The sequence below is a fragment of the Symphalangus syndactylus genome, chromosome 13, assembly GCF_028878055.3.
Source record: "Symphalangus syndactylus isolate Jambi chromosome 13, NHGRI_mSymSyn1-v2.1_pri, whole genome shotgun sequence".
NCBI classification, from domain to species: domain Eukaryota; kingdom Metazoa; phylum Chordata; class Mammalia; order Primates; family Hylobatidae; genus Symphalangus; species Symphalangus syndactylus.
The window spans coordinates 41881971-41891123 of record NC_072435.2 but is presented as its reverse complement, the minus strand read 5'-3'; the positions used below and the strand labels follow the sequence as shown (position 1 = coordinate 41891123).

The 9153-nt window shown below is 45.8% G+C and overlaps 1 protein-coding gene across 1 annotated transcript in view; it reads left to right on the top strand.

The window, feature by feature from the left end:
* Positions 1 to 9153, top strand: part of LOC129459690 (putative zinc finger protein 861) — a 250172-nt gene that overhangs the window by 119316 nt on the left and 121703 nt on the right. The gene's annotated exons all lie outside the window — the stretch shown is intronic.

Genomic DNA, 9153 nt, shown 5'->3' with positions numbered 1-9153 from the left:
AGGAGCACCTTGTCCCACACAACCTCCTCTCCCCTTCTTCTGGGAGGTTTTTGCTCCTGGCCCCTGTTGCAGGGAAGGCTGTGGGAGGCTGGGCTGGGCTGGGCATGGCCAGCCAATCCCCACAGCCTGGGTGCCCCTCCCATGTCTGGGCAGCCTGCCAAAACCTGGGTGTGGGGGACCAACTCGATGCAGAGGAACCAGCTCAGGGTGACACAGCACGGGCACTGGATCCTCAGGTCTCAGCACCTCCCACATAAGGTGGAGAGTAAGCAGAGAGGGGTCAGATAGAGTTTCTACTGTGTGACACCTGCTCTTAAAGAGCGCCTCCTGAGTGTGTGGCAGATAAAAGCATGAACTTGAGGGTTCAGGTGTCAAGTGAGCCAGGTCAGGCCAAGCCTTGTTCCAGATCATCTCCTGTGCTCCTCTCTAAGCCTGGGCCAGTAGGACACCGGGCACCACTTCTGGGTGCTGAATCAGGCAACCTGGAAGAGACAAGCCTCTATCCCCCTGCTGCTGGATGGATTTCAAGTCCTGCCTCCAGGCAGCCCAGGGCCCTATTGGAGACCTGGCTGCTAGGAGCGGGAACAAAGAATCCAGCCACGCTGAGGATTACCCGGGTCAGATTCTGGAGATTAAGAGCCCAGCTGGAAAAGCAAATCTAGAGGCTGGACTCAGTATAAGAGGACAGAGCGGGGACGTGGAGGGTAAGGATGAGAAGGAACAGATGGGGTTCAGGCAGGGGAAGGGCAGAGCCAGGGAACCCTGAATGGAGTCCTCATTCTGCCTCATCCTTGCTCTGACTTTGGTCAGTACTGCACCTCCTGGGCTCAGTCTTGCCATCTGGGAAGTGGGATGTTGGATGAGGGCCTTAGAAGGGGATAATGAGGGCTCCTAAGAGGAGGGAGCCCCAAAAAGGAGTGAAGGGAAAGGGTGGCAACTAGCACTTGAGCTGCTGTGTGCCAGTCTCTACTCTGCACAAAGGCTGCATGGAAAGTACTTCTACTGTGTGCCAATCCTCTAAATGAAGGGCAGCTACTGTGTGCCAGGTGCTAAATCCTGTCTACTCTGTGCCAAGTGCTCTCCATAAAGTGTGCCTACTGTGTGCCTGGTGCTCTACATTAACCCTGTATACTCAGTGCCTGATATTCCTCATAGAGTGCCTACTGTGTGCCACCTGCTCTACATAATGAGTGCCTATTGAGTGACACCCCCTGTATATGAAGAGTGCCCACTGAGCACCAGGTGCTGTCTACATAACGCATGCCTACTGAGTGCCAAGTGCTCTACATAAAGAGTGCCTACTGATACCACCTGCTCTATATGGAGACTTCCTACTGAGTGTTTCCTGATCTACGTAAAGAGGGTCTATTGAGTGCTGCCTGCTCGAGTGTTACCTGTGCTTCATAAAGTGTACCTACTGTGGGCTGCCTTCTGTAAAGGGTGCCTACTGAGTGCTGCTTGCTCTACATAGAGTTCCTACTCTTGCCTGCGCTACATAAAAAGTGCCTACTCAGTACCACCTGCAATACATAAAGAGTGCCTACTGGCCAGGCACAGGAGCTCACGCCTGTAATCCCAGCACTTTGGGAGGCCAAGACAGGCAGATCATCTGAGGTCGGGAGTTCAAGACCAGCCTGGCCAACATGGTGAAACCCCATCTGTATTAAAAATACAAAAATTAGCCGGGCGTGGTGGCGGGCACCTATAATCCCAGCTACTCGGGAGGCTGAGGCAGGAGAATCTCATGAACCCGGGAGGCAGAGGTTGCAGTGAGCTATCGTACCACTGCACTCCAGCCTGGGCAACAGAGTGAGACTCTGTCTCACAAAAAAATAAAAGAGAGAGAGAGCCCATTGAATGCCACTTGCTCTAGATAAAGAGTGCCTATAGATGCCACCTGCTCTATATAAAGAGTGTTTACTGAGTATCATCTGCTCCTGATAAAGAGTGCTTACTCACTGCTGCCTGCTCTACATAAAGAGTGCCTACTGCTGCCACCTGCTCTTCATAGTGTGCCCACTCTGTGACTCATGGTCTACATAGAGTTTCTACTGTGTGACGCCTGCTCTTAAACAGTGCCTACTGGGCCAGGCGCAGTGGCTCACGCCTGCAATCCCAGCACTTTGGGAGGCCGAGGCGGGCAGATCACAAGGTCAGCAGTTCGAGACCAGCCTGACCAACATGGTGAAACCCGGGAGGTGGAGCTTGCAGTGAGCCGAGATTGCGCCACTGCACTCTAGCCTGGGCGACAGAGGGAGACTCCGTCTTAAAAAAAAAAAGAAACCCCGTCTCAACTAAAATTACAAAAAATTAGCTGGGCATGGTGGTGTGTGCCTGCAATCCCAGCTACTCAGGAGGCTGAGGCAGGAGAATCGCTTCAACCCAGGAGGCGGAGGTTGCAGTGAGCTGAGATCATGCCACTGCACTTCAGCCTAGGAGACAGAGTGATACTCATCACCAAAAAAAAAAAAAAAAAAAAAAAAAAAAGGAGTGCCTACTGAGTAAATTTTTTTTGTTTCTTTGTTTTTTTTTTTTGAGATGGAGTCTCACTCTTGTTGCCCAGGCTGGAGTGCAATGGCGCGATAGCTCACTGCAACCTCTGCCTCCTGGGTTCAAGTGATTCTAAAGCCTCAGCCTCCCAAGTAGCTGGGACTACAGGGTCATGCCACCACGCCCGGCTAATTTTTGTATTTTTAGTAGAGACAGGGTTTCGCCACGCTGGCCAGGCTGATCTTGAACTCTTGACCTCAGGTGATCTGCCTGCCTCGGCCTCCCAAAGTGCTGGGATTACAGGAGTGACCCACTGTGCCTGGCCAAAAGAGTCTTAAATTGCCTACACTAACACTTCCCCATCTCCTAGAAGTGGCCTCATGGCTTGAGAGAGAATCTGTGTGCTTGAGTGGAGGGGAGACAGCACAGTGATTATGGGACTTTGCGTTGAAACTCAGCGCTGCTCTGTCACAGCAGAAAGCAACATGGGGTAGAATTTAGCCAGTGCCGACAGAGGAAGCATTTAGGCCAGCCCTAGTCAGAAGGGAATTGTCCATCCCGGTGGTCAGAACCTGAGTTCCAGCTAGTACCACCATTGCAGGCTAAAGTGCTCCAGGGTCCTAAATAAACTTGAAAGGCTATCACCTATGTTTGTTAAAGGCCCAAGGGCTCTACAATCAGTACGTGGTAAATCCAGCTACAAGGACTGCAGTTCTGGGGCAAGTCCTGGTGCTGCGCTGGGCTCAGAGCCAGTGAATTTGGGGTGCACACAACCTAGTAAGGCACCAGCCAGGGCAGCCAAGGGAGTCTTGGCAAGCATCATCCCTCCCACAACTCCAGGCAGCACAGCTTGCTGCTCCAGGAGAGACTTCTTCCTTCTGCTTGAGGAGAGGCAGCTTGGATACCAGCTCAGCCACAGCAGAATAGGGTACCAGACAGCAACCTGAGGCTCCCATTCCACGCTCTAGCTCCCAGACAACATTTCTAAACACACCCTTGGACAAAGGAAACATGCTGCCTTGAAGGGAAGGACCCAGTTCTGGCAGGATTTACCACCTACGGATTAAAGGGGACATAGGCCCTGAATAATCATCAGTGGTAGCTGGGTTGTACTTGTTGCAGGCCTTGGGTGAGACTCAGTGCCATACGGGCTTCAGGTGTGACCCAGCACATTCCCAGCCACAGTGGCCACGGGGAGAAGCTCCTTCTGCTTGAGGAAAGGAGAGGTAAGAGTAAAGGGGACCTTGTCTTGCAGCTTGGGTACCAGCTTAGCCACAGTGGGATGGAGAACCTGGAGTCCCTGATTCCAGGCCACAGCTCCTGGACAGTATCTCTGGACCCACCAGAGATGTGGGGAACTCACTGCACTGAAGGGAAGGTCACAAAGCCTGGCTAGATTTACCACATGCTGATTATACAGCCCTTGGGCCTTGAGTCAACACAGGTGGTAGCCAAGCAGTGGTCGCTGTGTGCCTTGGGCAAGACCCAGTGCTGCGGTGGCCTCGGGTCTGACTCAGCACAGTCCCAGTGGTAGATGCCACAGGGGTGTTTGTGTCAACCCTCCTCCAGCTCCAGACAGATCAGCACAGAGAGAGAGAGACTTGTTTGTTTGGGGAAAAGTAAGGGAAGAGAAGAGTCTGTGCCTGGGAATCCAGGGAATTTTCCCAGATCTTACCCAAGACAACCAAGGCAGTACCTCTACTAATCTGCAAGAGTCCCAGCATTACTGGGATTGGGGTGCTCCCTGTGTAGATACAGCTGTGGTTACCAAAGACTTAGATTGCTGCACTCAATTCCCTTTGAATATTTGGAAAGCTTTCCCAAGAAGGACAGGTACGAACAAGCCCAGACCACAAAGACTACAGTAAATGCCTAACTCTTCAATGCCCAGACATCGACAAACATTCGCAAGCATCAAGACCATCCAGGAAAACATTACTTCACCACATGAGCTAAATACAACACCGGTGATCAATTCCAGAGTGACAAAGATATGTGACCTTTCAGGCAGATAATTCAAAATGACTGTTTTGAGAATGCTTGGTAAAATTCAAGATAACACAAGGAATTCAGAATCCTATCAGGTAAATTTAACAAAGAGATGGAAATAATTAAGAAGAACCAAGATTGAAATAACTTGAAAGAACCAAAGAAATCCTGGAGCTGAAAAATCCATTTGACATACTGAAGAATGCATCAGAGTCCCTCAACAGCAGAACTGATCAAGCAAAAGAAAGAATTGGTGAACTTGAAGAAAGACTATTTGAAAATTCACAGAGAAGATAAAAGAAAGAAGAATTTTAAAATGAAGTATGCCTACAGGATCTAGAAAATAGCCTCAAAAGGGCAAATTTAACAATTCTTGCCCTTAAAGAGGAGGTGGAGAGAGATCAGGAAAATAACAGAACTTCCCAAACCTAGAGAAAGATATCAACGTTCAAGTACAAGAAGGTTACAGAACACCAGGCAGATTTAATCCAAATAAGACTACCTCCTCAAAATATTTAATAGTTAGGCTGGGCAGGATGGCTCATGCCTGTAATCTCGGCACTTTGGGTTGCCGGGGCAAGTGGATTGCTTGAGCCCAGGAGTTTGAGACCAGCCTGGGCAACATGGCAAAACCCTGTATCTACCATATATATGTATATTAGCCAGGCATGGTGGTATGCATCTGTAGTCCCAGCTACTTGGGAGACTGAGGTTGAAGGACGGCTTAAGCCCAGGGGGCAGAGGTTGCAGTGAGCTGAGATCATGCCTCTGCACTATAGCCTGAGTAACAGAGCCAGATCCTGTCAAAAAAAAAAAAAAAAAAAAAAAAGATTTATAATTAAACTCCCAAAGGCCAAGGATAAAGGATCCTAAAAGCAACAAGAGAAAAAAAACAAGTAACATAAAAAGGAGCTCCAATATGTCTGGCAGAAGACTTCTTGGTGGAAACCTCATATGCTGAGAGAGTGGCATGACATACTTAAAGTGCCGAAGGGAAGAACTTTTATCCTAGAATAGTATATCCAGCAAAAATATTCTTCAAACATGAAGGAGAAATAAAGATTTTCCCAGACACACAAAACCTAAGGGATCTGCAGACCTGTCTTAAAAGAAATGCTAAAGGGAGTTCCTCAATCTGAAAGAAGAGGACGTTAACGAGCAGTAAGAAATCATCTGAAGGTACAAAACTCACTGTAAGTACATAGACAAACACAATACTATAACACTGTGACTGTGGTATGTCAACTACCCATATATTGAGTAGAAAGACAAAAAATAGTTATTATCTATTGCTCTGAAAATGAAATCTTTACCCCAAAAGTTATTTGATGAAGTTACTCAATTTGTAACCAATGATACCTCAAACTGTCAACTTGTATGAAGACAATTCTTGCAAAGTGAGACAAAGCACTTTTATATCATTTTGTAACATCATGCCATTTTTAAGAAATAGAGTGGTTTGAGTACATAACTCAAATATTTTTTAAAACCACAAAATAATGTTTCATAAAATGATTTGATGTCATGGAAAGATGTTAACAGCATATTGTGTGAGGTGCCCAAATTAATAAAAATTTGAGATAAAATAGCATTTTTTGTTTGGGTAAAATTCACACAAAATTCACCATTTTAAAGTGTACAATTTAGTAGCATTTAGAATATTCACAGTGTTGTGGAAACTTCATCACTCTCTAGGTCCAGAACATCTTCACCACCCAACAGGAAATCCTGACCCCGTTAGCACTTCCTATTCCCACTTCCCCAGAGCTCCTAACACCACCAATCTCCTTTCTGTCTGTATAGATTTGCCTATTCTGGACATTTTTATTTTTTTTGAGACAGAGTCTCACTCTGTTGCCCAGACTGGAGTGCAGTGGCGTGATGGCATGATCTCAGCTCACCACAACCTCCGCTTCCTGGGTTCAAGTGATTCTCCTGCCTCAGGCTCCCAAGTAACTTGGATTACAGGCATATCCCATGATGCCTAGCTGATTTTTCTTGTATTTTTAGTAGCTACGGGGTTTCACCATGTTGGTTGGGCTGTTCTTGAACTCCTGACCTCAAGTGATCTGCCTGCCTGGGCCTCTCAAACTGCTGGGATTACAGGCATGAGCCACCGCACCCAGATGGACATTTCTTATAAATAAATCACACACTATGTGATCTTTTGTGTCTGACTTCTTTCACACACTATAATGTATTCAAGGTTCATCCAAGTGGTAGTATGTATCAGTACTTCATTCCTTTTAATGGTTGAGTAATATTTCATTGTACGAATAGATGACATTTTCTTCATTCATCCATCTGTTAATGGATATTTGAGTTCTTTCTACCTTTTGGCAATTGTGAATAGGGCTACTATAAGCATGAATGTACAAGCTTTTTTGTTTGAACGACTGTTTTCCATTCTTTTGAGTACGAACCTAGGAGCTTAATATGATATCGTGGAATTGGGTCATATAATAATTCTATGTTTTGCTTTTTCATGAATCTCCAGACTGTTTTCCACAGCAGCTGCACCATTTTACAGTCACACCAGGAATGGATGAGGGCTCCGATTACTCCACATCCTCTCCAACACTTGTTATATTCCCTTTTTTAGATGCTAGCCATCCTGTAGGTGTTGAGGTGACATCACATTGTGCTTTTGGTTTGCATAATGGGAATAATGTTTAGCATCTTTTCATGTGCTCATTTGGCAGAAAAATAGCATTTGTAAACAAAATTACTTGGAAATGCGATACGATACAGCTATATAGATGTAAATAAACATTTTCATATGTAAAAAGATCACATATGAATTAAAAACTGGAAGCATATGCAGGAAAATATAAACAGTGATTATTGTGACATTTTGAAATTATGGATGATTTTTATTTCTTGCAATTTCTTCTATAAGCATGCATTATTTATGAAACTTAAACTTGAAAGGGAAGGAAAAACAAATTGACTTTCAGCTTAGAATATATTAAATAGTTCTTTATTTCGTTTTGCAATGTTCCATTCTTATTTTGCAGCCAAAAATCCTTCCAGGTTCCCAATCTGTTGGCCCCTGAAAGGCGCTCAGTCCTTGGACTCTGTGCCCCGCGGGAGCCCCTACAGTCAGACAGGGGGAAGTCCCGGTGCAGTCGCTGTCCCTGGTGCTGAAAGGGGCGGGGCGGGGGCGGGCCCACCCCCCACCCCCACCCCAGCCCACACCCTTTACCTTCCTCTCACTACTGAAAACCTTCATGACCCGAACTTTTTAGACAAGAATAAATTCCGGGTCGTGCCTCTCTGGAAAAAATAATTTTTTCCGTTCTAAGCTTTGGGCCAACCTTTCACCAAAGTCCACTGTAGATTCTCGGATGTAATAACGGATATTTTGAGCACACAAAATACTCGAATGAATTTTCCTCAAGAGAAGGTTGCCATGCATCCCAAATCTTAAAGCAACCTCTTGTGATTTTTTAAAATGTCAAAACTTCAAATGTGACGCAAAAAGAAGAGAAAGAGAGGCAATTAACCCTCATGGACCACTAATACCCAACAGATGTGGCTCAGGGATGTTGTAGATACCAGCTTGTTCAGTCTTCACAGCAGCCCAATGAGGTGAATACTATTAAGTGGTAAACAAAACCAGGGCTACAGAGATAAACGAGTTTTCCCCTAGCCAATCAGCTAGTGAATAGCAGACTGGGATTCTGACATTTATAATACAACTTCAAGGTGGTGTTTAGCACAATTCCAAGGGGATATGGATTATCTTAGCCCATTCTGGCTGTAACGTAACTCACACTAGGTAGTTTATAAACAACAGGTATTTATCGCTCACAATTTTGGAGGCTGGAAAGTCCAAGATCAAGGTGCCTGCAGGTTCAGTGTCAGCTGAGGGCCTGTTCCTCATAGATGGCACCTTGCATGTGTCTTTACATGGTGGAAGGGGCAAACAGGCTCCCTCAGGTCTCTGTTATAAGAGGTAATCTCACTGACGAAGTCAGAGCGCTCACAACTTAATCACCTCCCAAAGGCCTCCCCTCTTAATACCACCACATGCAGACTAGGCTTCAATGTATGGATTTGGGGGCTACATAAACATTCAGGTCACAGCATGGATCTAGGGTCATAGACCCTGACTGCTTCTAGCCATCTGCCCCATCTGCCCTAAATAGCAGTCCCTGTCCTCATGGGCCAAGATGGAGCTCCAGATGCCACATCAATCTTGCAAGCAATTTGTTAAAAAGTCAAAAAATAGCAGATGTTGCCACGGCTATGGAGAAAAAGGAACATTTATACACTGTTGGTGGAAATATAAATTAGTTCAGCCACTAAACTAATGGAGTGTAGAGAGCAGTTAGGATATTTCTCAAAGAACTGAGAGTTGAACTACCATTTGACCTAGCAATCCCATGACTGGGTATACACCCAAAGGAAAATAAATCATTCTGCCAAAAAGACACATGCATCCACATGTTTATCGCAGCTCTAATCACAATAGCGAAGATGCTGAATCAACACAGGCGCCCATCAGTGGTGGAATGGATAAAGAAAATGTGTAGAAATACACCATGAAATACTATGCAGTCATTAAAAGTACAAAATCATGTCCTTTGCAGCAACATAGATGCAGCTGGGGGCCATTATCCTAAGCAAACTAATGCAGGAACAGAAAACAAAATATTGCATGTTCTCACT